General features: G+C 37.6%; 1 pseudogene; it reads left to right on the top strand.

The window, feature by feature from the left end:
* Window positions 1-12,372, top strand: part of LOC101041451 (little elongation complex subunit 2-like) — a 59,749-nt pseudogene that overhangs the window by 45,575 nt on the left and 1,802 nt on the right.

Below are 12,372 nucleotides of genomic sequence, written 5' to 3'. Positions count from 1 at the left end.
TCAGGGCATCCTTTAGAGAAAGGGCACGTTTGAGATAGACGAAATGAATGACAAAGGGGATTGGGAGGACGATAGAAAGGCTGGAGAAGGGAGGAGGAAGTAGGAGCAGAATAACAAATCGGATGTACAGGATGATCTGGAACAATAAGTAGCCACTGTGGAATTCGGCATCATCACTGGAGCTATGTCTCAGAGAGTCCAGCATCCATGGTCTAGGAATTCATGAAATTAATAGGCAGCGATAGCCACTGCCTATTAATTTCATGGTGAATTTTTAAATTTCTGGTAAAAATGGAATCTTGTTATGTTGCCCAGGCTGGTCAAGAACTCCTGAGCTCAAGTGATCCTCCTGCCTGGGCCTCCCAAAGTGCTTGGATTATAGGGATGAGTCACCACACCCCGCTGAAATACCACTATTAATGAAAATACTGCTCCCAGGCTAAAGTAATATAAATATTTGAATGTTTATCTTTTTTGCACAAATTAGCTTAACTTTTTTTAAAAGCAATTTGACTAAATTTATCAAAATATAGTTAGTGATTCAATGACTCAAAAATCTATGTAAAGAATGTTTAAAAGTCTTTATGTGCAAGTGTTCAGCTTGCTATTACTTATAATAGAAAACCATAGGAGACCATTAAATGTTAAGTATGCTTCAAGTGCTCAATAAATTATGGTACATTTACTCGAATAATTATTAGACTCAGTTAATCATATACTTATGATAAGTTTAAAGTAGCCTTGGAAACAGAATTGAATTTACATTAAATATAAATATAATACATTGTAACCACAAATATTTAAGAAAACAGAAAGAACAATAGAGAATGAAAAGAAAGACACACACACTGAAGAGGAATTCACGAAAATTCTGAGGGGCTTTCTTTAAATCACATCAATACTGGTTTTCTTTCCTTCTTTCCTTGTTTTCAAAGGTGCTGCAATCATCTTTATTACACACATAATGGGGAAATATAATTTTTCAATATTATTGAATTATTTTCAATTAATTACTGCAGGAGCTTTAATATTATCGTTCAGTTATTTGGCAATTTAATAGTTTGCTAAAAATCAGTTATTTGAATAGTGGTTGTTTCTGTACTTTGCCAAATATGTACTAATGAGGTCAACGTTCGGGAATGTTACGTACCCTTTCTGAACCTCAGCTTCCTCATGTAGAATATTAACAGTAACTACCTCACACGGGTTTGGGACGTTTTTGAGGAGATGACACAGATAACATTAAAAGCTGCTACTCTGGAGTGTTAGTTCTTTTCTCCCTGCAAGAATATCTTTCTGACATCTGATAGCACAAACCACCATCACAGTCCTCAGTTGAGCTGTCTACCTTACAGCCTCTTTGATTTAAGTTGGAAAAATTAATGATGGTGCAGAGACAGTGTATTGCATTTGCTTAATATTGAGGTAAAACGCATTAGTAACAACAAGAAATTTTTATCTAGTCTTAAGGAAATTGTATGCTTTTGGGAAAGTTTTTAAATAGCCTTTGGAATGAAATACTTACACTATTTCTAATAGGATCCAAATATCATTAAATGTGTTAGACTGTTTGGGAATAATGGTACAAGTACATTTTGGTAAAAAATATGAGTCTTGTCAATATGCTAATTTTACAGGCATATTTCTACTTGACAACTGTGGATATTATTTTAATTAGAGTCATACTTACATTCTAATATAAGAATTACTACTAAAAGCAGTCTTAATTTCCATCAAGAATAATTTATTGTATTTTGTTCTCTTTATTCTCGAATCTACACTTGCTGCAGATTATCTTGTCATTTTAAATTAGTAGCCTGAAGCAGTCTTCTTGTTTTCTGCTCTTCTGTGCTATTTATATCAGTTATCTTTCTTTCTTCTTCAGTTTTCTCTTCATTTAAATTTTGGCGTGATAAAACTTAAGAAAATAATAATAAAAGAATTTTGCTGGTTTTAAATAAAAATTGATTCAGTATTATTTTCATTTATTTCCAAATATGCTTTAGTGAGAAACAATGAAGCAATAGGGAATAAACTAACCTCAATCATGGCTATATTCTATTTTATCTAACCTCATAAAACTTTTGAATGATGATAATTTAGACTAAATTGTTTTATTTTTTGCCGTCTTCCCTATATAATTCCAATTCAGCCTAGTTACATTATATATGCAAAATAAACCTTTTAAAACAACATTCTCTCTCTTAAGCCACCGGCATAGCATCATAATAATGCCCCCTCATTTACATGTACAGCTTGGCATAAACAAATCTGAGTCTTTATGGTAAACCAGTGACTGAACAGGTACAACTAAATGTCTCTACAATTTTTTTCTCTTTCTCATTGTCTTGTAAATATACAATATTTAATTAAGGTAATCTATTAAATTTATTTCTGATATTAGTCACTACTAATAATTTAGAGCAATATTCAATGACTACAAATATATAATACGTGTCTTGGCAACAACTTATACATATATTGTGCCAATTTTCCAATTTAAAAAACATATACTGGCAAAATTAGACCTGATGATTAATTTATATGCCAAATGTGTCAATTTTGCTGAAACCTCCACTTGAACATATCACTTTGGAGGAAAATTTAACTGAAATGTTAATAGAGAGTCACATTTAGTAGTGTTATTATGTGAGCTAAGCCTATAAAATAGAGATATTAAATGCTTTCTAGAATGAGAGTTTGTGAATTTAATAGTATTCGCCACCCTAAGACATTTCATGTAGTCACCTGATGGCAGCCAGCAGCACTATGTTATGTCTGTGTGTTTATTTCTTACTGAGCTGACTAAAATGGCTTCTTCTATTTTTTTACAGAAGTGTTTACTTAACACACAATAATTTTATTTATTTATTTATTTTGATTTTGATTTCAATAGGTTTTGGGAAAGAGTTGGTATTTGGTCAAGTTCTTAGTGGTGATTTCTTAGATTTTGGTGCACCAGTCACCCGAGCAGTGTACACTATGCCCAACGTGTAGTCTTTTCCCTCACCTCACTCCCAGTTTTTCTCTGAGTTCCCAAAGTCCAGTGTATCATTTGTTTTTTGTTTTGTTTTGTTTTTGAGACAGAGTCTCGCCCTGTCACCCAGGCTGGAGTGCAATGGTGCCATCTCAGCTCACTGCAACCTCCGCTTCCCAGGTTCAAGCAATTCTCCTGCCTCAGCCTCCCGAGTAGCTGGGACTACAGGTGCCCACCACCATGCCCATCTAATTTTTGTGTATTTAGTAGAGATGGGGTTTCACTGTGTTGGCCAGGTTGATCTCAAATTCCTGACCTCAAGTGACCCATCCACTTCAGCCTCCCAAGGTGCTGGGATTACAAGTGTGAGCCACCATGCCTGGCCCCACTCTATCATTCTTATGCCTTTACATCCTCATAGCTTAGCTCCCACTTACAAGTGAGAACATACGATGTTTGGTTTTCCATTTCTGAGTTACTTCACTTACATTAATGGTCTCCAGTTCCGTACAGGTCACTGTAAATGTCATTATTTTGTTTGTTTTTATGGCTCAGTAGTATTCCATGGTATGTGAGATATATATATATGTGTGTATATATATATATATATATATGTATGTATATGTGTATATATATATATCACAAGTGGAAACACATGTGAGATATATATATCATATATATGATATATCATATATCATATATATCGTATATATCTATATACGATATATATGATATCCTATATCATGATATATATGTCACAAGTGGAAACACGTGATACATACATATATATATATATATATATATATATGTATATCTCACAACTGTTTTATCCACTCATTGACTGATGGGCATTTGGGCTGGTCCCATATTTTTGCAGTTGTGACTTGTGCTTCTATAAGCACGTGTGTGCAAGTATCTTTTTCCTAAAATGACTTCTTTTCCTCTGGGTAGATACACGGCAGTGAGATTGCTGGATCAAATGGTAGCTCTACTTTTAGTTCTTTAAGGAATTGCCACACTTTTCCAGACTAGATGTACTAGTTTACATTCCCACCAGCAAGGTAAAACTGTTCCTTTGTCATCACATCCACACCAACATCTATTACTTTTTTATTTTTTTGATGATGGCCACTCTAGTGGGAGTAAGGTGATATCGAATTGCAGTTTTAATTTGCATTTTTCTGATCATTAGTGATGCTGAGCATTTTTTTATGTTTGTTGGCAATTTGTATATCTTCTTTTGAGAATTGTTCATTCATGTCCTTAGTGGACTTTTTGATGAGATTGTTTTTTTTCTTGTTGATTTGTTTGAGTTCCTTGTAAATTCTGGATTTTAGTATTTTGTCAAATGTATAGATTGCAGAGATTTTCTCCCATTTTGTGGGTTGCCTGTTCACTCTGCTGATTGCTTCTTTTGTTGTGCAGAAGCCGTTTAGTTTAATTAAGTCCCATCTATTTATCTTTGTTTTTGTTGCATTTGCTTTTGGGTTCTTGGTCATAAAGTCTTTACCTAAGCCAATGTCTAGAAGGGTTTTTCTCATGTTATCTTCTAGAATTTTTATGGTTTCAGGTCTTAGATTTAAGTCTTTGATCCATCTTGAGGAATTTTTATACAAGGTGAGGGATGAGGACCCAGTTCCATTCTCTACACGGGCTTGCCAATTATTCCAGCACCATTTGTTGAATAGGGTGTCCTTTCACAACTTTATGTTTTTGTTTGCTTTGTTGAAAATCAGTTGGCTGTAAGTATTTGGCTTTAATTCTGAGTTCTCTATTGTGTTCCATTGGTCTGTATGCCTATTTTCACATCAGTACCATGCTGCTTTGGTGTCTATGCCTTTATAGTGTGGTCTGAAGTTGATTAATGTAGTGTCTCCAGATTTGTTCTCTTTGCTTAGTCTTGCTTTGGGTATGTGGGCTCTTTTTGTTCCATATAAAATTTAGGATTCTTTTTTCTAGTTCTGTGAAGAATGATGGCGGTATTTTGATGGGAATTGCATTAAATTTGTATATTGCTTTTGGCAGAGGGTCATTTTTACAATATTGATTCTACCCATCTATGAACATGGGATGTGTTTCCACTTGTTTGTGTTGTCTATGATTTCATTCTGCAGTGTTTTTTAGTTTTCTTTGTAGAGATCTTTTACCTCCTTCATTAGGTATATTCCTAAGTATTTTTTTTTTTTGCAGCTATTGTAAAAGGAATTGAGTTATTGATTTGACAGTCATCTTAGTCACTGTTGGTGTATAGCAGAGCTACTAATTTGTGCACATTAATATTGTATCCTAAAACTTTGCTGAATGTATTTATCAGTTCTAAGAGCTTTTCAGAGGTGTCTTTAGAGTATTCTAGGTATACAATCATATTATCAGCAAATAGTGACAGTTTGACTTCCTCTTTACTGATTTGGATGCCCTTTATTTCTTTCTCTTGCCTGATTGCTCTGGCTGGGACTTTCAGTACTGTGTTGAATAGAAGTGGTCAGAGTGGGCATCGTTGTCTTGTTCCAGCTCTCAGGGGGAATGTTTTCAACTTTTCCCAATTCAGAATAATGTTGGCAGTGGGTTTGTCATAGGTGACCTTTATTTCATGAAGGTGTGTCCCTTCTATACTCTTTTGCTGAACATTTTAATCGTAAAGGAATGCAGGATTGTGTCAAATGCTTTCTCTGCATCCGTTGAGATGATCGTGTGATTTTTGTTTTTAATTCCGTTTATGTGGTGTATGACATTTACTGACTTGTGTATGTTAAACCATCCCTGCATCCCTGGTATGAAACCCACTTGATCATGGTTTCATCATAATGAATTATCTTTTTGCTATGCTTTTGGATTCTGTTAGCTAGCTTTTTGTCAAGAATTTTTGCACCTATGTTCATCAGGGATATTCGGCTGTAGCTTTTTTTCTTGATATGTCCTTTCTTGGTTCTGATACTAGGGTGATATTGGCTTCATAGAATAATTTAGGGAGGATTTCCTCTTTCTCTATCTTGTTGAATAGTGTCCATAGGATTAGTACCAGTTCTTACTTGCATGTCTGATAGAATTCAGCTGTGAATCCATCTGGTCCTGAACTTTCTTTGTTGGCAATTATTTTTTTAATGCCTAATACTTTTTTTTTTTTACTTGAAGTTCTGGGATACATGTACAGAATGTGCAGGTTTGTTAATAGGTATACATGTGCCATGGTGGTTTGCTGCACCTATCAACCCATCATGTAGGTTTTAAGCCCCAAATACATTAGGTATTTGTCCTAACGCTCTCCTTCCCCTTGTCCTCCACTGCCCCCCCCAATAGGAGCTGGGGCAATTTTTTTAAATTACTATTTCAATCTCGCTGCTTGTTACTGGTCTGCTCAGAGTTTCTATTTCTTCCTGGTTTAATCTAGGAGGGTTGTATGTTTCCAGGAATTTATCCACCTCCCCTAGGTTTTCTAGTTTATGTACATAAAAGGCTTCATAGTAACCTTGAATGATCTTTTGTATTTTTGTGGTATTGGCAACATACAGTAATTTTACGGTATTCAATTTCTCTTTCAACATTCGGATACTTTTTTCTAATTTAATCACCTTCTATAGAAGGCAGGAGTGTCCAGAAGTAGAGATTAACTGTGAGCAGAACAGACATTTTCATCACATACAGAAAAAGCAGTGTTACGCATTTGTTTGGCAGTTAAATTTCCCTCAGATGGAGGCTAGTGATGTTCTTCATCTATGTGGGATGGTGAGTCTTCCTCTGGTACACATATTTGCTCCAGATATCATAATTTAATGACGATTAATACATATCTTTAGCTTCTAGGAGAGCCTTTACAACATTGTGATTTTTGTTCTTTGGGATGTTGGAATGCTCTTTGAAAATCTAGTGGACTCCCAACCACAGGCACTCAACAAAATTTCCTGAGGAAACTTTTGAAATGTCTTTCTGGCCAGGCGCGGTGGCTCATGCCTGTAATCCCAGCACTTTGGGAGGCCGAGGCGGGTGGATCACGAGGTCAAGAGATCGAGACCATCCTGGTCAACATGGTGAAACCCCATCTCTACTAAAAATACAAAAAATTAGCTGGGCATGGTGGCACATGCCTGTAATCCACTCAGGAGGCTGAGGCAGGAGAATTGCTTGAACCCAGGAGGCGGAGGTTGCGGTGAGCCGAAATCGCACCATTGCACTCCAGTCTGGGTAACAAGAGGGAAACTCCGTCTCAAAAAAAAAAAAGAAAAGAAAAGAAATCTCTTTCTTAAACACTGTTTAGCGGTTGTGACTCTTAATACCTGGTCTTTGCTTATGTGTCTATTACTGCTCCTTGAACCTCCCAAAGACTTGGCTATTGGATTGGTTCTTTTCTGACTCCTTGTGTGGTTAAAATACAGTAGATTCAGAAATGTATATAAATGAAAGTTAGACAGCAATTCATAGTAGAAATCTACATATACAGTAATCCCAAAATGATATGAGAAAAGTATTCCTCCACTGCCCATAAATCTTTTCGGAGAATGCCACACAATGAAGTCGTTTTCTTCTACTTTTCCTAGCTCACCTTTTGGCATTCCTTAATGACCATATACACAGAAGGTAGACATCACAGAAAATAAGAGAAAGAAAATTGAAAAGTCCTAATCACCTACAGCCGAAAGGTATTTTCTAAGGGCAAGTTCACCATAGTGAGTTGTGTGCAGTTAAAAATCTCAATTACATGAAATACTGTAGTTCTGCTGTTACCGTCTCTTCTAACCATGTGTTAACCAAAGGCCTCACCCTATTTTTTTCTTTCCTTTTTGACACAGAGTGTTGCTCTGTCACCAGACTGGAGTGCAGTGGTTCAGTCTCAGCTCACTGCAACCTCCGCCCCCCGGGTTCAAGCGATTCTCCTGCCTCAGCCTCCTGAGTAGCTGGGACCACAGGCACGCACCACCACGCCCAGCTAAGTTTTTTGTATTTTTTGTAGAGACGGGGTTGCACCATATTGGCCGGGATGGTCTTGATCTCCTGACCTCATGACCCACCTGTCTCGGCTTCCCAAAGTGCTGGGATTATAGGCATGAGCTACCGCACCTAGTTGTTTTTTTTAGTTTTCTGATCTTCTTGTTAAAATGTCTTTCCCATTGTCCCTACGGCTAATGTACTCTCTTATGGAGAAAGAACACACTAAATCTGCAGGGGTCAAGGACAGGTCATCATTTGGCCACTGGAAACTACTATGTCTTGTGGCAAATGTGGCCACCATCAAACTCTTCCAAGGAATCGGTGAATTGTTTCTGCTTGCTTAAATGTGGCATGACATTCATTCTTCCTATTTTCCATTAGAGTAGAATCCACAAAGTCAAATGATTAAAAATGATCATATAGAGAAATCGTTATATTTAAGTTATCAAAAAAGAAGCATGGTAAAATGGCCGGGCTTTAAACATTTTAGATAAAGTAACTTTGGGCTCAGTTGTATAGTTAATGAAAGGAGGAAGACTTCTGAATGTACATGAGATGTTTGGTTTTTTTTTAACAAAACTTAATTAATTGGGATTGAATTGCTTTCCACACTCATAATAATTCTTACAAAGGCCTGAAGAGGAGTGGTGTTTCCAATTGCAAAGCTTATGAGTGAGGGAGAGAGAGAGAGAGAGAGAGAGAGAGAGCGAGAGAGAGAGCAAGCATGCCCACTGCCTAGCTCCTCACGGTGGGAGTCAAACCAAATTTTCAACATTGTTATTAAAGACGAATACAGAAAACAGCAGCAGGTTAATGATATTTTCAGCCATGGCCAAGTTAGAACGCAATAAACTCATCAGAGAACAGAAGAAAAATTCAAAAGAGTTGAATTGAAGAGTGTATGATAATTAAGAGGAAATAACTGAAGGAATTTCCATGGAAAATCAGGAGCTTAAGCTTCTGGAGAGCATTAGAGAGGGGAGGATGCAATCAGATGGAATCCAGCCATTCAACAGCTGGAGAAATGAGAAAACAGGGCGGTCCAGTGCAAACCGAGGATTACAGCGAACACCAGCTGCATAGCAGTGTTCGGCTGTTTTGACAGACAAAAAGGCCAAAGCTGGCTGAAGCAGAATACCAAGAGATGTATTTCAACCTGAATAAAGAAGTCAGGTCTTGTTAAGGCAGTCCCTTAGTCCCTTGACTTGTCGGGAGAGTAGCTGGAAGTTTGAGAGCTAGATGATTAATTTCTATTAAAATCACAAGTGAAATTGATAAATTAAGGACCAGAAATCTACAAGTCCCCATCCTACATCTGTTCAACTGTCAAGGTCTGTTGATTCTCTTCACTAAATATCTCTCACATCTGCTCTCACCTTATTTACCATCCTAACCCAAACCACTATCACGCCTCACAGAGACAGCACAAGACCCTCCTAAATGGCATCCCACAGCCACCTCCTTCTTCTGCTTAACTCTCCAAATGTTCACTAGAGGAGTAGTTTAAAATGCAAATGGTTACAGCCAGAGCCAGCTGCTAGCCGAACTCACTGCCTTTGTATAAATCTTTAAAGGGCCCTTTCCTCAAGACAACTCACTTCCATCTGTCAAAACATTGTCAGGAAATACTTTGTTAGAACAATCCATTTTATCACCACCTACCAGAAAACCACTCTAATAAATAAAGATCAGCTATCTGCAATGTGAGCAGCACTCACATAAACGAGGTACCCTTTTTCTTTCTTTTTTTTTTTTTTTTTTTTTTTTTTTGAGACGGAGTTTCGCTCTTGTTACCCAGGCTGGAGTGCAATGGCGCGATCTCGGCTCACCGCAACCTCCGCCTCCTGGGTTCAGGCAATTCTCCTGCCTCAGCCTCCCGAGCAGCTGGGACTACAGGCACGCGCCACCATGCCCAGCTAGTTTTTTGTATTTTTAGTAGAGACGGGGTTTCACCATGTTGACCAGGATGGTCTCGATCTCTTGACCTCGGATCCAACTGCCTCGGCCTCCCAAAGTGCTGGGATTACAGGCTTGAGCCACCGCGCCCGGCCGAGGTACCCTTTTTCATGCACCCCAGGTGCCATCATGCGTACAATAAGGTGTTGTAACACACGTGTTGTGATGTGTGTGGGAACACGTAGCAGCCCTGCGGTGTCACTCCCATGATGAAAACTTTCCATAGCATCTTTTTTTCCCTAAGTTAACGGCTTGAAACTAACATGTCCTGTAAGGCTCTAGACTATTCTCTGCCTATGCTGTTCTATCAGCCTGAGATGTCTTCTCCAACCCCGCCCCTACTAGCTCTGTGATCTCTTACTCATCCTCCACTGTCTACGTGTGAATGCCATTTCCTTTAGGGTGCCTGTCCTGACGACTGGATTAGAGACACCTGAGGCCTCTTTGTACCTTAGAGCATCACAGGTTCCTATCCAGCGCTCACTTGGTAGAAGGCAGGCTGCCTGAGAGAGGACGAACCTGCCAGGCTGGCTCACTGCTTTGCGGTTCTTCACCCAGTGATTTACATACAGTAGGTGTTTAATGCAAATCTGTAGAATGTGAAAGTGAAAGCTGAAAATATGTTAGTGCTACATAATAAGCAGGCATCTATTGAATTACGAATTATAATGAAAAATATTTTAAAGAGAATAAAAATCAAAGGAAGAAACAACATGAAATTAACATTTGGAAACTTAAGATTTGAGCTGTACTAGATGCTTCTAGTCTGCCCTGTTCTTGACTATGAATTCCAAACAGATTACCTTCCTTAAATTAAATTCTGTATCATAAAATATTATAGAAAAGTTTTTGCTTCTCCATGTCAAATTTAGGTTCCTTCAAAATAGAGTTGTTATTTTGGTTAAAAAATCTTGGTAGCATTGTAAATAAAATATTACTTGTGTAAAGTACTTAAAAGGTATGGGTAAAAAAGGTTGTACAGTCACTTGTAGAAGCTTCATATTTAATTTCAAATAGAAGAATTTGTGAGTTTTCTTCAGTAAAGATTTCAAATAACCATATAATTAAGTAAGTATATTCATTTTTTCCTCCAAGATCAATAGCTTAATAAGCTCTATTAGCCTACATAAATAAATAAAGAATATTAACAAAAGTAATTTAAAAATAAATACTATTTTTTCCTTGCAACTTTAGAAAATACAGAGAAAACAATGCATAAATAAAATTGACAGTTGCCATGGACTAAAGACTTAAGCATAAGACCTAAAAATATAAAAACCCTAAAACCCTAAAAGAAAACCTAGGCAATGCCATTCAGGGTATAGAAACGGGCAAAGACTTCATAACACCAAAAGCAATTGCTATAAAAGTCAAAAATTGACAAATGAGACCTAATTAAACTAAAGGGCTTCTGCACAGCAAAAGAAACTATCATTAGAGTGAACAGGCAACCTACAGAATGAGAGAAAATTTTGGCAATCTATCCATCTGACAAAGAATCTACAAGGAACTTAAACAAATTTACAAGCAAAAAACAACCCCATTAAAAAATGGGTGAAGGATGTGAACAGACACTTCTCAAAAGAAGACATTTATGCAGCTAGCAAACATATGAAAAAAAGATCATCATCTCTGGTCATTAGAGAAATACAAATCAAAACCATCTTATGCCAGTTAGAATGACGCTCATTAAAAAATCAGGAAACAGGCCGGGCACAGTGGCTCACACCTGCAATCCTAGCACTTTGGGAGGCCAAGGTGGGCAGATCATAAGTTCAGGAGTTTGAGACCAGCCTGGCCAACGTGATGAAACCCCATCACTACTAAAAATACAAAAATTAGCCAGACATGGTGGCACATGCCTGTAATCCCAGCTACTCAGGAGGCATGAGAATCACTTGAACTCAAGAAGCAGAGGTTGCAGTGAGCCGAGATCACACCATTGCACTCCAGCCTGGGTGACAGAGAAAGATTTCATCTCAAAAAATAATAATAATAATAATCAGGAAACAACAGATGCTGGAGAGGATGGGCAGAAACAGGAACATTTTTAAACTCTTGGTGGGAGTATAAATTAGTTCAACCATTGTGGAAGACAGTGTGGCAATTCCTCAAGGATCCAGAACCAGAAATACCATTTGACCCAGCAATCCCATTACTGGGTATATACCCAAAGAGTAATAAATTCTACTATAAAGACACAGGTATGCAGCACATGTATGCTTATTGTAGCACTATTCACAATAGCAAAGACCTGATCCAACCCAAATTCCCACCAGTGATAAACTGGACAAAGAAAATGCGGCACATACACACCATGGAATACTATGCAGCCACAAAATAGGATGAGTTCGTGTCTTTTGCAGGGACATGGATGAAGCTGGAAACCATCATTCTCAGCAAACTGACACAGGAACAGAAAACCAAAAACCACATGTTCTCACTCATAAGTAGGAGTTGAACAATGAAAACATATGGGCACAAGGAGGGGAACATCACACATCGGGGCCTATCAG

The sequence above is a fragment of the Saimiri boliviensis genome, chromosome 3, assembly GCF_048565385.1.
Source record: "Saimiri boliviensis isolate mSaiBol1 chromosome 3, mSaiBol1.pri, whole genome shotgun sequence".
NCBI lineage: Eukaryota > Metazoa > Chordata > Mammalia > Primates > Cebidae > Saimiri > Saimiri boliviensis.
This window is presented reverse-complemented; position numbering and strand designations above follow the sequence as displayed.